This window comes from Lathyrus oleraceus, chromosome 6 (assembly GCF_024323335.1).
Source record: "Lathyrus oleraceus cultivar Zhongwan6 chromosome 6, CAAS_Psat_ZW6_1.0, whole genome shotgun sequence".
Taxonomy (NCBI): Eukaryota; Viridiplantae; Streptophyta; class Magnoliopsida; order Fabales; family Fabaceae; genus Lathyrus; species Lathyrus oleraceus.
The window spans coordinates 440,453,887-440,470,780 of NC_066584.1; positions in this window are offsets into that span (position 1 = coordinate 440,453,887).

The window sequence follows — 16,894 nt, forward strand, 5'->3', positions numbered from 1 at the left end:
AATTGCGCCAAAAGAGAAAATAAACTATCCTATTGGCAATGTGAACACGACATTCCACTATTTTCCAATTCTGTTATGACTCATAGATCTTCAATTTCCCCAAATTCTTTGCTTTCTGAGAAGAGTGATTGGACCAATCATATCCTTCAAGATGGTAGACACTGAAACGCGATGAAGTACAGATAACTCAAACTGTAGTCTTCGCTTTAATCCCTCTTTTGCTTGGACCGCCTTTTCAGGTTTTCAATCCACCGGGATACCCATTTTTGCCTAAGCCGCCTTTGCAGGTTTTCGACTTACCGAGTGTACATATTATTTTTTATTCTTTATCCCTAACTTTTGCTCAAACCTTTTTCTTTTCTTTTTCTCTTGGTTCGCCGAGATGCCCTTTTTTGCCTGGACTTTTTTTTTTGTTTTTTTGTTTTTTTTGTCCAGCGGGTCAGTTTATGCGAAGTATTTTTTTGACTACATCTGAGTTCATAGGAGACGGAAAATCTTCACCATCCATAGTTGTAAGCATCAAGGCTCCCCCAGAAAAGACCTTTTTAACAACATATGGACCTTCATAATTCGGAGTCCACTTGCCCTTGTTATCTGTACCGGGAGGAAGGATCCTTTTCAAAACTAAGTCACCTATCTGATAGCTTCGAGGACGCACTTTCTGATCAAAGGCCTTCTTCATCCTTCTCTGATATAGGTGTCCATGGCACACAGCTGCTAATTGCTTTTCCTCAATTAGATTTAACTCATCAAACCTGGCTCGAACCCACTCAGCCTCATCAAGTTTTACATCCATCATCACCCTCAAAGAAGGGATTTCAACTTCTACTGGCAAGACTGCCTCCATGCCATACACAAGTGAAAACGGAGTTGCCCCGGTTGACGTACGCACTGAGGTACGATACCCATGCAAAGCGAAAGGCAACATCTCATGCCAATCCTTGTACGTCACAACCATCTTTTGCGCAATCTTCTTAATGTTCTTGTTTGCCGCCTCTACAACACCATTCATCTTTGGTCTATAAGGAGAAGAATTGTGGTGTTCGATCTTAAAGTCTTTGCAAAGCTCTTTCATCATCTTGTTATTGAGATTCGAACCATTATCAGTAATGATTCTCTCAGGAACCCCATAACGACAGATAATTTCTTTCTTAATGAATCGAGCAACCACTTGTCTGGTAACATTGGCATAGGAAGCTGCTTCCACCCACTTGGTAAAGTAATCAATCGCGACTAGGATGAAGCGATGTCCATTAGAAGCAGTAGGTTCGATCTTTCCAATCATATCGATGCCCCACATCGCGAATGGCCAAGGGGAATTCATAATATTCAGAGGGTTTGGTGGCACATGCACTTTATCTGCATAGATCTGACATTTGTGGCACTTCCGAGCGTATTTGCAACAATCAGATTCCATGGTTATCCAGTAATAATCGGCTCTTAACAACTTCTTGGCCATTGCGTGACCACCAGCATGGGTACCGAAAGATCCCTCATGTACTTCTTGCATTAACAGGTCTGCTTCGTGTCTAGCCACGCATCTGAGCAGAACCATGTCAAAGTTCCTCTTGTACAACACATCATCCTTGGTTAAGTAAAAACTTTCAGCTAGCCTTCTTAGTGTCTTCTTGTCATTCTTTGACGCTCCTTCAGGATACTCTTGGCTTTTGAGGAAATTCTTAATATCATAAAACCACGACTTCTCATCAATAACAGACTCTGCTGCAAACACATACGCAGGCCTCTCGAGTCGATTCACAGCAACGTGTGGCACATGATTCTGCCAATGAACTTTAATCATGGAAGACAATGTGGCTAAGGCATCAGCCATTTGATTTTCATCTCGGGACACATGATACAACTTTACTGTCTTGAAGAAAGTCAGGATCCTTCTGGTGTAATCTCTATAAGGAATCAAATGCGGTTGATGAGTATTCCAGTCTCCATTGAGTTGGTTAATCACTAGAGCAGAATCTCCATAAATGTCTATAGTTTTGATCCTTAGATCTATGGCTTCCTCAATCCCCATGATAGAGGCCTCGTACTCAGCTTCGTTGTTGGTTACTTCAAAAGTCAATCTGGCAGAAAAAGGTATGTGCGCACCTTTAGGATTAATGAGTACTGCCCCAACACCATTTCCATTCACATTTACCGCCCCATCAAACATCAGTGTTCACTTGTCATCGGGATCCGGTCCTTCCTCGACAAGAGGCTCTTCACAATCTTTCATATTTAAGTACACGATATCTTCATCGGGGAATTTAAACATCATCGGCTGATAGTCATCAATTGGTTGCTCGGCAAGGTAATCAGACAGAATACTACCCTTAATGGCCTTTTGCGACGTGTACTGGATATCATACTTTGTCAAAATCATCTGCCAAAGAGCCACTCGTCCGGTGAGAGTCGACTTTTCAAAGATGTACTTTACTGGGTCCATCTTAGAAATCAACAAGGTAGTATGGTTCAACATATACTGTCTTAGTCGGTGAGCAGCCCATGCCAAAGCGCAGCAAGTTTTCTCGAGCAGCGAATATCTTGTTTCACAGTCGGTAAACCTTTTGCTAAGGTAGTATATTGCATGCTTTTTTCGACCAGACTCGTCATGCTGTCCCAATACACACCCCATCAAATTCTCTGTTACTGAAAGGTACATTATCAGAGGCCTCCCAGAAACTGGAGGTATAAGAATTGGAGGTTTCTGCAAATATTCTTTTATCTTATCAAAAGCTTTTTGACAATCATCATTCCACCTGATTGCTTGATCTTTTCTTAGCAATTTAAATATTGGTTCGCACGTAGCTGTTAGGTGAGATATGAACCGCGCGATGTAGTTCAGCCTCCCTAAAAACCCACGAACCTGCTTTTCCGTTCTTGGTTCAGGCATTTCTTGAATAGCTTTTACTTTCGCTGGATCAACCTCAATCCCTTTCTCACTGACAATGAAACCTAACAGCTTTCCAGATCTCACTCCAAATGTACACTTGTTTGGATTCAGCCTCAGTTTGAACCTTCTCAATCTTTCAAACAACTTTTGCAAGTTTACCAAGTGTTCCTCTTCTGTCTGAGACTTTTCAATCATATCATCCACGTACACTTCAATTTCTTTGTGCATCATGTCATGAAAGAGAGTCGTCATAGCTCTTTGGTAGGTAGCACCGACGTTCTTCAACCCAAATGGCATTACCTTATAATAAAACGTGCCCTAAGGTGTAATGAATGTCATCTTCTCCATGTCTTCTGGCGCCATCTTGATCTGATTATAGCCAGAAAATCCATCCATGAAAGAGAAAACCGAGGACTGAGCAGTGTTATCGACCAATACATCAATGTGAGGTAACGGGAAGTCATCCTTCGGACTGGCTCTGTTTAAATCTCGGTAATCGACACACATCCTGACTTTACCATCCTTCTTCGGCACGGGTACGATGTTGGCCACCCAAGGGGGATAATTAGTAACTGCTAGAAAACCTGCATCCAACTATTTCTGAACCTCCTCTTTGATCTTGACAGCCATATCAGGACTAGTTCTGCGAAGCTTCTGCTTTACCGAAGGACAATCTTCTCTGAGAGGTAGCCTGTGCACCACAATATCTGTATCCAAACCAGGCATATCTTGATACGACCATACGAATACATCCACATATTCTTGCAGCATTTCAATCAGTCCTCTCTTGACCTTTTCCTCTAAAGCAGCCCCTATCTTGATCTCTTTCTTTGCGTCCTCAGTACCAAGGTTAATGACTTCCAACTCTTCCTGATGAGGTTGAATGACCCTTTCCTCCTGTTTCAATAGTCTGGCCAATTCTTTAGGGAGTTCACAATCTTCTTCACTCTCCTCTTCGGCTTGGTAAATGGGATTATCGAAGTCATACTGAGCCATAACAAAACTATTTTTAATGGAATCCGCAAGATCAATTCTGCACGAACGGTGTTTCATGCTTTATTTTAGAAAGGAGTTCAAGGAAGTCACAAAAAAAGAAAAACATTGCCATTTTTATTGTTTTGAAAATGAAAGTAAAAAAACAGAAAGGCAGTGAGCACAAATTTGATTGCAAAATGTCCTTTATTGATGATAATCATTGAAAATTCAAAACATGATGTGACCCTACAATGAACCACTACGCCTTGGTCAGAGCGTAGGGTTTTCATGCAAAATGCAAAACAAAATAAAATTACTCGGTCTGAAGAGTAACTTGGACTATTTCTTCAGCAGTCCAATTGTTGATCTTCTCCCCTGGAGCACACGGGTGCACCCAACTATCCATATCACAATCACTGCCACCATCTTCATTGTCTGTTGCAAAGACATCCCCGTGATTCATCAATCCAGCACTAGTGAAAGTACACGGCCCTTTCTGATTCTGGACACCCTCTTCAAGAACACCTGTAATGATGCAAGAATGATATGTGTATGATGTGTATGCTATGTTTTATCATGGATAAACCTGAAAAATGATATGCATATGCGGGTTAACTTTTTTTTCTTTTTTTATGCATTATTTTTTTTTGAAAATAAACATGCTATGATGCAAAATGATGTGATACAATGCAGTGACATAGAAATCAGGATTGCTGTATTTGCTTGAACATCTGTCAGGTTGCACTGTCTGAAGAGAAAACCACTGAAGAACATATAAGAGATCAAAGTTCTGCTCCAACAAGAATACCATAAAAACCGGGTTGGTTGGAGGTTAAGGTTTCCTGAATTTAGCCCGCCCCTCACTGGTAGGTTCTAAGAACATAAGTTCATCAGCTTCCTTCAATCGAGAATAATACATTTACCACTGAAGGTTTGGCATTATTACGGGATAAAAGAACTCCACTGACTCCCCTCAACAGAACGTTCTAAAGCAAGTTCCCAGCCTCGGGGTCCTCGGATTGAGCAGCGAGAATGCGCCCACCAGAGCTAACATAAACGCGTCTCGGAGGAGAGGCCTTGGCTAAGTCCTCGGGAAATGGTCACCATAGTCGAGGATTTCTAGAGGAACATCTGTCGTTATGGAACACCCATAGGATAAAATATATCCAAAAGAAACCTCGTCTGGGTGTGGGTCTTCATGAACGACTTAACGTAGCAACATGCCACGCAAGCCTCATGACTATCCACTCTAAGACCTGTGTGTCCGCTCAAGCCTGCGTAGTGGGCTTATCTCTCATAGAACATCCCACCCCAACAAACAAACAAACCAACAGAACCCACAGATACAGCATACATATGTACATGAATGCAATAAGGTAAAGCAGGTAAATAAATAACTGTACAAAAGAAATAAACACCCAATCAACAAGAAACTTACAAAAGCTAGGAGGGACTCACTTAGGGAAACCGGGTCCCCAACAGGGTCGCCAGCTGTCGCAACCTAAAAAAAGAATACGAAAAAAACAACCGGCGAAAGAAAAAAAACAGAAGAGTCGCCACCGTGCGTTATTTATCCCAAAGGAGGGAAAGGAAACGCTCGAAGTAAACCTGGGAAAAGGAAAGGAAAAGACAAGGTCTCGCAACCAAATCTTGGGTTCGGGAGTCGATTATGCGAAGGGAAGGTATTAGCACCCCTACGCATCCGTATTACTCTACGGGATCCACTCTTGTTGTTCTTGTCTAAAGGGGGTGGGTTTATCTAATGTACTATTTACTAAAAAAGGGATCAAAAGAAAATGGCTCGCACGGATGTCGCATCCACTACATACGTATCTCGTCTGAATATGAGAATCAGAGTTTTCGTAGCTCGGCTGCCTATGGGTTAAAGAGAAGTGTGCTCGATAAGACGTCGCGTCTCATGCCTACGTATCTCATCGGAAATGAGAATCAGAGCAAAGCGTAGTTCGGCTGACCTATTTGTTTGTTTTGTGTTTTTTACATGAACGACGTTACTACGCAATCTACCGAATGCTCGACCTTTGGAGACTTACTCACCTGTAGTAGGAGTTAACGTGTTCTTAGGAAAAGAAAAATCAATAAGTTTGTTTGTGTTTTTTAGGAATGCCCATGCAAAAAGGAAGTCCTAGACGAAGGAACTGTGCTACCTTAATTGACATGCAAACGAGAGACTATACGAAGCCTAGCAATCCTATGGGAGAGACGATCACGCCACACAAAACATGTATCAGAAAATAAACACACCAACAAGGGGGCTCAAACATACATGGGTAGGGCTTTAGTCAAGAGGGGTCATATCAACCTCGACAAACAAGCCATGGAAGGGTAATCAAACGGGCTCTTAACCACTGACACTGAACGTCAGGATGAGCATATCAAAAAGGTGATGAGGATAAGACCTCATAGCTCTTAACCCTGGACAGGGTGAGCTCATGACAAAAAGTGGGGATTCTGAAAGATGGAACCCTCTCCACCGACTGACCAGACAAAAGATCTTGGGCTTTTGTTCTGAAGCATCGACACGTAGTGCGAGCATAAAGAACGACACACTGACTAACGGGGGATTGACTACTAATCCCTTTTATCCGTCAATTGCCTCTTCATGGAGGTCTTTAGCACTGATGCCTATTCTTGGAGGTCTTTGGGCATAAAAGTAAACACACAAAAACATTGCCTCCTATCGAGGTGTTCGGGGATCAAGATCTACCACACGGATAAAGATCCGAAGTAACAGCAACTAAAGAAACAAGAAACCCAGAGATCTCTCAAGCTAGCACCATCAAAGAAAGCAAGTCAGCAAAGTAATCAGAATAAATCTCCAAATGGTATCCCACAAATAAAGTGGAATACCAAGCAAGCTATCTCTTCAAGAGTCATGTGAGCCCTCACAAAAACTCAACAAACAAGTTAGAATAACAAGATGGGATGCAATCAAGAGTTGCACCAAATAAAAGAATCGTAATATCAACAGCGTTAGGTAAACAGTGCTCGGATGCAATAGAAAACATGTCACAACAAAACGCAAAACAGGTTAGAGAGCAAGCAGAAAAAACAATTACTGTCATGATCGCTACTGCTTCGCTTAGCGATGTGCTAGTGAAGCTTCACTACATGTTCGCTTAGCGAAGATGCTAGCGAACGCCTGCAGGTTCTGGATTCTTCTTTGATAACAGTCCGATTTCAGTAACCCTAAGCCCTATGGTACACATTTCAGAAATTAAACGATTAAACATTTAAGGCATTGTTCTACACATTCATGCACATCTAAACCCATATGCAAAACCTAACGATACCCACTCTTCCAAACTCACCCATAATTCCTCATACATTTAGAAATTTCAAATTGAAAGCATAAGGTAATAGAAATAGGGCAAACCTGATTGGAGAGATCAATTGAGATTGAACTGCACGGTTGGGTTTGCAGAGCAACGTTAGGGTTTATGTGAGATGGAAGTGAAAAAGTGTGTGAGTCAGAGTGAGAGTGAATTCTTCAGTGTCTGGAGGCTGCCTCAAATTCCCCTTTTTTTCTTCTAGCTTTTGTTCCACTGAATCTTTTTAGAATTTATACTAATTTTTGTGGCTTGGTGGGCTCAGAATGAAGGCAACTCAAGCCCAAAAATTTTCTGTTATATTTTTATTTCTAAAACGCGTGGGCTTCGCCTAGCGAGCATGATAGTTCAGACTCTGGTGGCTCGCTAGGCGAACCATTCTGCTCGCTTAGCGAGCATGGCAGTTCAAGTCATCTCTCCAAATTCGTAACCTGTGCGCTGGACCTTTGCTCCTTCAAGAGTAAAATGTTGAATGATGAATAGACTCCATTTGAATATGTTAGAAGTATCTCAGGTCGTTCCCTGGCCACTTGACCCTCAGTTGACTAACAGTTGACTTATCATTCAGATAGAACCCACAAAGTGATGGTATCCAAACTTCTTGGAGCTCATTCTGATCGACATGATGAAATGCAATATGAAATGTTAAATGACCTAAAAAATGAATGCATGAATGAGGGGGGCAAATTTGAGGTGCTACAGTACCACATGCATGTCGAGTCGGTTTTGAGTATATTGCATAAGTGTTACATTTGTATTGGTTGTTGTTGATGTATTGTTGGATGAGATGTTGTTGCATATGATGTTTATGATAATTGAGATGTGGTTTTTTATGATATTGATGATAGTCGAGGTGTTGTCGTGTATGATGTTAATTATGATTTGAATGTAAGAATGTGATATACTGTTGTGCATGATTATGTAGATGCTCTACTCTATTCTTCATTCTATATCGTTATTATTGAAATGAATTCTCACCCCTTCTGTTTGAATGTTGCCTTTACATGGGCATCGTGCAGATACTCAAGAGTAGTATTATGGAAGTAGGTGGAAGGTAGCTCTTGGATTACTTATTTACTTTGTCGCTTTTACTAGTGGCACCTTACTCTGATCATATAACATCGGGTTGGGTTAAACGCTTATTTTATTCCTTATGTCTGATTATATTGAAGTCATAAGACTAATTTTGTTGTTGAGAATTATTAAGATGTTGAGTTGATTGATTACAACTCTCTTATTTTGTTATTACAATTGAAGTTGAGACTAGATATTATTACTTGTTTTATATTCCATAATTGTGATGATAATTCTGCTACGATGATACTTTAAAATGGAAGTGAGGGTGCGGTGACAAGTTATGAATGTCTTATTATGTGAATATATAATACTAATCAGATGAGATGGATGTCGTGTAAACATCCCAGGTATGATTCAGATAAGTTAGATTTCGTGTAAACATCCTTATTACAAATGTGTGTATTAAAATTTACTATTGAAACCCGTGCTACGGAGCAGGTCATGTGTGCTATGAATGTGTGACACCCTACGTGGTTTTATTTTATATTTAATTTACACGATAAATTATATGCAAGGTTTTTGGTGTTACATTAGTGGTATCAGAGCAGGTCGGTTCGGCCGACAGGGTTGTTTAATTATGTTTGTTCCCTAGTATGCGACATGTGTGTGAGAATATTGTTGATGCTTGTTTTTATTTCATTTTCAAGTTGGGAATGAAACAAGTGGGGGAGAAGAGACTGCTTCTCTTGGATGTTTCAAATGTAGATAGCTTAGACATCATGTTGCTACAATTGAGAGTGAGGTGTTGGCTAGTTCGACTGTTTTGAGAATGTTATGCTTTTCCTGAACCCGAGGAAAGGTCGGATTCGAGGATGATTCTGATTAGCAAAATGGTGTGATCCTTGAGGGAAGACGGTCAGGTGTTTTATTTGTTCACTTCCATGTGAAGGGGGAGGCGATGTTTTTGCTAGAGATAAGCCAGTGGTGCATTGAGCACATGTTCCCTGAGGATGTGTACAATTTGTATTTTGTTGGAACAAGTTGACGTTTTTCTTGGAATGAATTGGTTGGAGTTAAACCAAGTGTTTACCAATTGTTTTGATAAGTTTGTGCAGTGTGCCGCTGATTGCAAGAGCTTAGGCGATGTTAAAGTTGTGTTATTCCTAACACTGAATATGCTATGGATTTGAGATTCTTGTTTGTCGATCAAGTTGGGAAGTCTTTAGGGAAAATGATCAGGTATTGTTAATGTTGTTTCTCAGAGAGTAGAGAGCAATGTGACGACTAGTGTTATGCCAGTGGTGTGTGATTCCTGATGTTTTCCTAAAGATATTTGCGACTTGCCTTCTGATTGTTAGTGAAGAAGAGGGACGCTAGGATGAGGCTATGAGTGATATGACAATTGTATTATAGGCATTGAAAGAGAACCATTTATACGCAAAGTTTTTCCAAGTGCGAGTTATGGTTAAAGGAAGTGAGTTTCTTGGTCATGTGATTCTAGTGGTGGTATAGTTGTGGATCTATCAAAGATAGATGTCGTGTTACAATGGGAGACTCTGAAGTTTGCCACTGAGATTAGAAGTTTTTCTTGGATTGATTGGTTACTACAGGAAGTTCATTAAAGGTTTTTCAAATTTAGAATTGTCATTAACTCATTGACTCGAAAGGGTGAAGCCTATGTTTGGGATGTGCATTGTGAAAAGAGTTTCCAAGAACTCAAGAAGAAGTTGATGTCTACTTCAGTTTTGATTTCTCCAAATCCAAGTGAGTCCTTTGTTGTATATTGTGATGCTTCAAGGATGGGTCTAGGAGGTGTGTTGATGCAGAATGGTCAATTTGTGGCTTATGCTTAGAGACCATTGATATTTCATGAAAGGAATTACCCTACGCATGATCTTGAGTTGACAACAGTGGTATTCGTGTTGAAGATTTGGAGGCACTACCTATTTGGCTCTAAATTCAAAGTGTTTAGTGGTCAAAAGTGTTTGAAATATTTATTTGATGAGAAGAGTCGAATATGAGGCAGAGGAGATGACTTGAACTTCTGACGGGTTATGATGTTGATTTAAGTTACAATCCAGGTAAAGCTAATGTTGTAACTGATGCGATGAGTAAGAAGTCTTTACACAGGTTGATGCTTATGGCTCAAGAGTTAGAACAGATTGAGCAATTCAAAGATGTGAGTTAGTGGATGGAGAAACTCTTAATAGTGTGAAGTTCGGTATGTTGAAGCTGATGATTGGTATCCTTGAAGAGATCATAAAAGGTCAGCGATCTTATTTGAGTTTGATAGATAATCTCACATTAATCAACCAGGGTACCGAATATGATTTCCGAGTTGATGAAATGGTGTGATGATGCTCAGAGATGGAGTTTGTGTTCTGATGTACCCGAACTTAAGAGGAGTATTCTTGAGAAGGGTCACAGAAGTGGATTGGGTATTCATCCTGGTGCTACAAATATGTATCAAGATTTAAAGAAGATGTTTTGGTGTTCAGGAATAAAGAAAGAGGTTGTCGAATTTTTGTATGCTTGTTTGACCTGCCAGAAGTCAAAGATCGAACATCAGAAGTCGTTTGGTCTGATACAACCATTGAATATTCCATAGTGGAAATGGGATAGTATTTCCATGGATTTTATAACAGATTTTTTAACCGAAGAATTCAAAGAGATGCAATTCAATTTGGGTGATTGTGGATAGATTGACCAAATCGGCTCATTTTGTACCGATGATGATCAATTATCCTTTGCAGAAGCTGGATGAATTATATATTGATGAGATTGTGAAGCTGCATGGTAATCCTTCAAGTATTGTGTCAGATAGAGATCCAAGATTTACATCGAGGTTCTGGGATAGTCTGCATGCTACTTTGGGTACTAAGTTGAAGTTGAGTTCTTCTTATCATCCGCAGACGGACGTTCAAATAGAGAGGATTATCCAGTATTTGGAGGACTCGTTGAGGGCTTGTGTGCTAGAACAAAGAGGTACTTGGGATAACTACTCGACGTTGATTGAGTTTACCTACAATAACGATTTCCATTCTAGTATCGGAATTGACCATATGAGGCATTGTACGGTAGGAGTTGTAGAACTTATTTATGTTGGTATGAGCCAAGCGAGAGTGTTATACTCAGACCTAGGATTGTTCACCAGATGACTGAAAAGATCAAGATGATCCAAGAAAAGATGAAAGTGTCGCAGAGTCATCAGAAAAGTTACCATGACAAGAGGAGGAAAACACTTGAGTTCCATGAGGGAGATCACGTGTTTTTGAGAGTTACGTCGGTAACTGGTGTTGGTCGAGCTTTGAAGTCGCAAAAGCTCACGCCATGTTTTGCTGGTCTGTACCATATTTTACAGAGGATAAGAGAGATGGATTATCAGATTGCTTTGACAATGCCACTTGCTAATCTTCATGATGTGTTTCATGTGTCTCAGTTGAGGAGATACATTTTGGATCCATCTCATGTGATCCAGGTGGATGAGGTGCAGGTCAGAGCTAACCTGACTATTGAGGTATCACCCGTGCGGGTAGAGGATCAAGAAGTGAAACAGATGCATGGTAAAGAGATTTCCTTAGTGAAGGTAGTTTGGGATGGACCAGCTAGTGGGAGCATGACTTGGGAGCGTGAGAAGCAGATGAAGGAGTTGTATTCGACTCTGTTTTTCTCAGGTAATTTTCGAGGGCGAAAATTTCTTAAGTGAGGGAGAGTTGTAACACCCTATTTTTTATTAGATATTATATTATATTTTAATTGTTTGAATTATGCATTTTGATGATTTATTTTATGGCTGAGTGTTGGCGGGGTATGTATCCTTGAGTTAAGGGTATAGAGAGATGATACAAGTAAGTAGAATAATTTAGAATTGTTTTGATAATTAAAAATAATGTTTTATTTATTTTTTATATTAATTAGTGAAGATAGAATAAAATTTGGCCAAATATGAGCAATTGAGAAAGTTAGTGGGAGGGAGGAATATGAAGTAATTAAGTTTGGGTCAAGTTGGTGATTTGGAAATGTTTACCCTAAAAATAAAAAGTTAAGAGGAACTTAGGCTTAGGGAGATTTTCACAGTACGTGAAATTGGAGAAAAAGGATCAAAGAGACAATTGGCAAGGTGATCAAGGAAAGAGAGTGAAGGTTTTAACTTAGAAATTTTGCAAGGAATTCAGGTAAGGGAGGAAACTTGTTTCATAGTAAAGGGTATTGTAGAAGGGTGGAATAGAGGAACCCTTAACCTCTTTAGGGTTGTGTATTTTGATTCATAATTTTGAATTAGGATGCTATGGTGATTGTTATATGATGATTATATGATGAATTTTGTGTGCCTTATATGCGTGTATTTTTTCTATTTTGATGATTGAACCTATACCCACCATTGTTACAATTTCGAAGGTTTTAGGCATAATCCTAAAACAATGATTAGATGATTTAATTGTGTTAAAACTGTAAATTAACTTAAGATAATTAGAGTATTACATGGGCTATAATTTTCTGAGCGTTTGGATTTTTACGGAATCGAAATCGGAGGTCTGGAAGGCCTCCAACGATGCAAAACGCAGAAAATTCTGCATTCTATCCATCACGAACGCGCTCAGCGCGGGAGCCTTTGTTCGTGTTTTTCGATCGAAATTGTTTTGGCCATTACTTTTGATCCATAAGTCCAAATTGAGTGTCGTTTAAAGCATTGGATATTTGAAATAGAGGGCTATAACTTTGTCATAGGGATACAATAATTTTAGTGATTATTTTATGGATATTTTTGGGGTTGAAGAAGATGAAAACTGTGCTTGAAATTTTAGAAAAATAACAAATTTTCAGTAATGCCTTTGGGAACGGTTTTGATCATAACTTTCAACTCGTGAATCATTTTGGGTTGAGGTTTAAAGCATTAGAAAGTTGACTCTCAAAGATACAACATAATGGTGATAAGTGAATTGTGTGATTATTATTCCTATGCTTACTGTGTTGGTGGAGTTTTTGTTCATACTTTCGATTAATGAATTATTGACATGTCCTGACGATTTTGGTCATAACTTTTATTCCGTAAGTCCAATTTTGATGTCGTTTGAAGCGTTAGAAATATAAATCACAAACCTATAACATGGTAGTGATTGTTGAGATGTTTTAATAATATTCACAAGCATACTATGTTAATAAATGTATTGGTTTATACCTTTGGTTGATGAATGTTGCATTGTTGTAATATCGTTGTGTGATAATTATGTTGTTATATCGATGATGTTAAGATGTTAACGAGTTGCTACTGTTGTTGATATTATTCACGTGGTAACATGAAATGGTTGTTACATTATGAATGATGTGATGCATAAATGATGAGATGTGTGTGGGGATCCTTTAGGTGAACTTTGTTGTGTTAATGCATGTTATTTGAGAGTCATGCATCTTAGTGTATGGGCTTTGGTTCAATTTTCGTGAGCCTCGATTCTATGATGATGGATCATATGCGAGTAGCTAATTCCTACTGTGTGGGATTAGTGAAGTGTTACCTATGTTGATGGTAATGAGTTTTGGTGAGCCTCGATCCCATTGTGATGGATCGGGTGCGAGTAACTAATTCTTATTATGGGGATTAATGAAGAGTTACCTATGGTGATGATAGCGATTTTGGTGTGCTCCTGTTCCAAGAGGGAATCAATCATATGGTGGGGATCATGGAATGAGATGAACCTGAGTGTTCATATTTGGTACCACATGCATGTCGAGTCAGTGTTGAGTACATTACATAAGTGTTGCATTTGTATTGGTTGTTGTTGATGTATTGTTGGATGAGATGTTGTTGCATGTGATATTTATGATAATTGAGATGTGGATTTGTATGATGTTGATGATAATTGAGATGTTGTCGTGTATGATGTTGATTATGATTTAGATGTAAGAATGTGATATATTGTTGTGCATGATTGTGTAGATATTGTACTTTATTCTTCATTCTATATCTCAATTATTGAAATGAATTCTCATCCCTTCTGTTTAAATGTTGTCTTTTACATGGGCATTATAAAGATACTCAAGAGTAGTATTGCGGAAGTAAGTGGAAGGTAGCTCTTGGATTACTTCTTTATTTTTTCGCTTTTACTAGTGGTACCTTGCTCTGATCATGTAACATCGGGTTGGGTTAAACGCTTATTTTATTCCTTATGTCTGATTATGTTGAAGTCATAAGACTAATTTTGTTGTTGAGAATTATTAAGATGTTGAGTTGATTGATTGCAACTCTCTTATTTTGTTATTACAATTGAAGTTGAGACTAGATGTTATTACTTGCTTTATCTTCCATAATTGTGATGATAATTCTGCTACGATGATACTTTAAAGTGGAAGTGAGTGTGCGGTGACAAGTTATGAATGTCTTATTATGTGAATATATAATACCGATCAGATGAGATGGATGTCGTGTAAATATCCCAGGTATGATTCAAATAAGTTGCATGTCGTGTGAACATCCATATTACAAATATGTGTATTGAAATTTACTATTGAAACCCGTGTTACGGAGCAGGTCATGTGTGTTATGAATGTGCGATGCCCTACGTGGTTTTATTTTATATTTAATTTACGCGATAAATCATGTGCGGGGTTTTGGGTGTTACATACTCCCCAACAAAATGGTTTGGCTGAAAGGTTTAATCAAACCATTTTGAAAAGAGTTAGATGCATGTTGACTAGTGTTGGGTTAAAGAAGGTGTTTTGGGCAGAGGCTGTTTCGACACAACATATATGATAAACAAATGTCCTTCAACTATGTTAGATATGAAGACACCTAAAGAAGTTTGGCCGAGACATCCACCAGATCACTACAAACTTAGAGTATTTGGATGCATAACCTATGCTTATATTAGGCAAGACAATGTCGAACCTAGAGCTTTGAGATACATGTTCATGGGATGCCCTGAAGAAGTCAAAGCTTATAGACTATGGTGCATAGAGCCATGTCACAAGAGGTTTATCACCAGGCGAGATGTAGTTTTCAATGAAGTTGAGATGGCTTTCAAGAAAATTGATGGTGTTAGTCGAAGTGCACAGATATCTGAAGAAGAGCTAGAACAAGAAGAGATCCATGTTGAGGTGGAGCATGTCGATGCTGAATTGCGTATCCCAGATCAAGTCGAAGAAGAAGCACAAGATGTTGAAGATAATGAGGAAGTTGAGGAAACTGTCGATGACTACCTGTTGGCAAGATATTGGCCGAGAAGAGTCAAGAAACCACCTCAAAGACTTGGGTATGCATATCTCGTAGTGTATGCCTTAATCTCTGCAAGTGAGGTTCTAGATGAAGAACCTATAGAATATAAGGAAGTTATGAGGAGTCGAAATAAGACTGAATGGCTAAAGGTCATGGATGATGAGATGGAGTCTCTTCATGATAACCACACTTGGAAACTGATCAAGAAACCTGATGGAGTTAGGTTAGTCAAAATCAACATCGTCGCATAAGATCATCATGCTTTTCACTGATACATAACACCAATATATGACCACATGAACATTAACCCAATAAATTTCACATACAAAGACATACGGAAATCAACTTCAAAATCAGAACACAACAATCATATTCATCACATCATATGAATTAAGTTTCACACAAATCTTCCTCAAACACATCGAACATCAACAACAGTGAAAGGATGAGAAAAACCTAGAGAAGGGTGAGGATCCATCTCTATCCTTCATGCATTTAACACCAATATTAGAGTAATCCCCCCCGGTAATTATCAAATAAATCATATAAGTTCACCAACAAATAAAAAGAATTAAATAAGTAATTGAAAATTTGGGGTGTTACATCATTTCTAGTAAACACGCTAAGGCAAATTCTGGAATCACAACTCTAAGACCATCCAAAGCTTTATCGAAAATCAAGTTTTATACCACATATCCCACAGTCTCTCAATATATGATCATGTATCACCCAAGATTGGACCCTAGAAGCCACAAACGCGTACGAGGCAACCTCTACTACAAAGTACAAGCCCAATCCCCGAACTCTAATAAATAAAGAAGTCACCCTCCATTGAAAGTCTCCAAAGAAAGGACCTCCATCAACCACAATGTCTTCAATTGCCCTTCGCAACTCTTTTATCAAATCAAATAGATGCTTTCTCCATATGATTAGGTTGACACATTATAAGGCCAAAAAAGAGTTTGGCGATACTCATGCAAGAACAAAGAAGAAGCTCACTATAAGTATGTCTTATTTGTGATAAAAGATGCATGAGCTCAACAACCTTGACCGCTCTCTTCATGGACAACCCCTCGATAAAGCCTTCATCTCGACTAGTAGCCCCTCAAAGCAACTTCATCCCCAACATCGGGCTCCCAATGTTTGAAGAAAACAACTCCCTGTGAAATTTACTATCATCACACAAAGGGCGGAAGATCTAAGTTTTTTGAATATTCAATTCGAGACATAATCCTTGACCGATCTCCCGAATAATGTTAAGGATTTTAGCCACCTACTCTAAATCCTCTATGATGGTCCCATCAAAATAAAGTTTTTTTTTATCAAGTAGCCTAATCATTAGAATTAATCATTTTAAAAGTGAATAAATGAGATGTCACGGGTTCGAACCCGCGCCCCTATATCTGATATTTTTACGCAGCTAATAGTTGTATTGGCGTAATAAGACTAAAATAATGT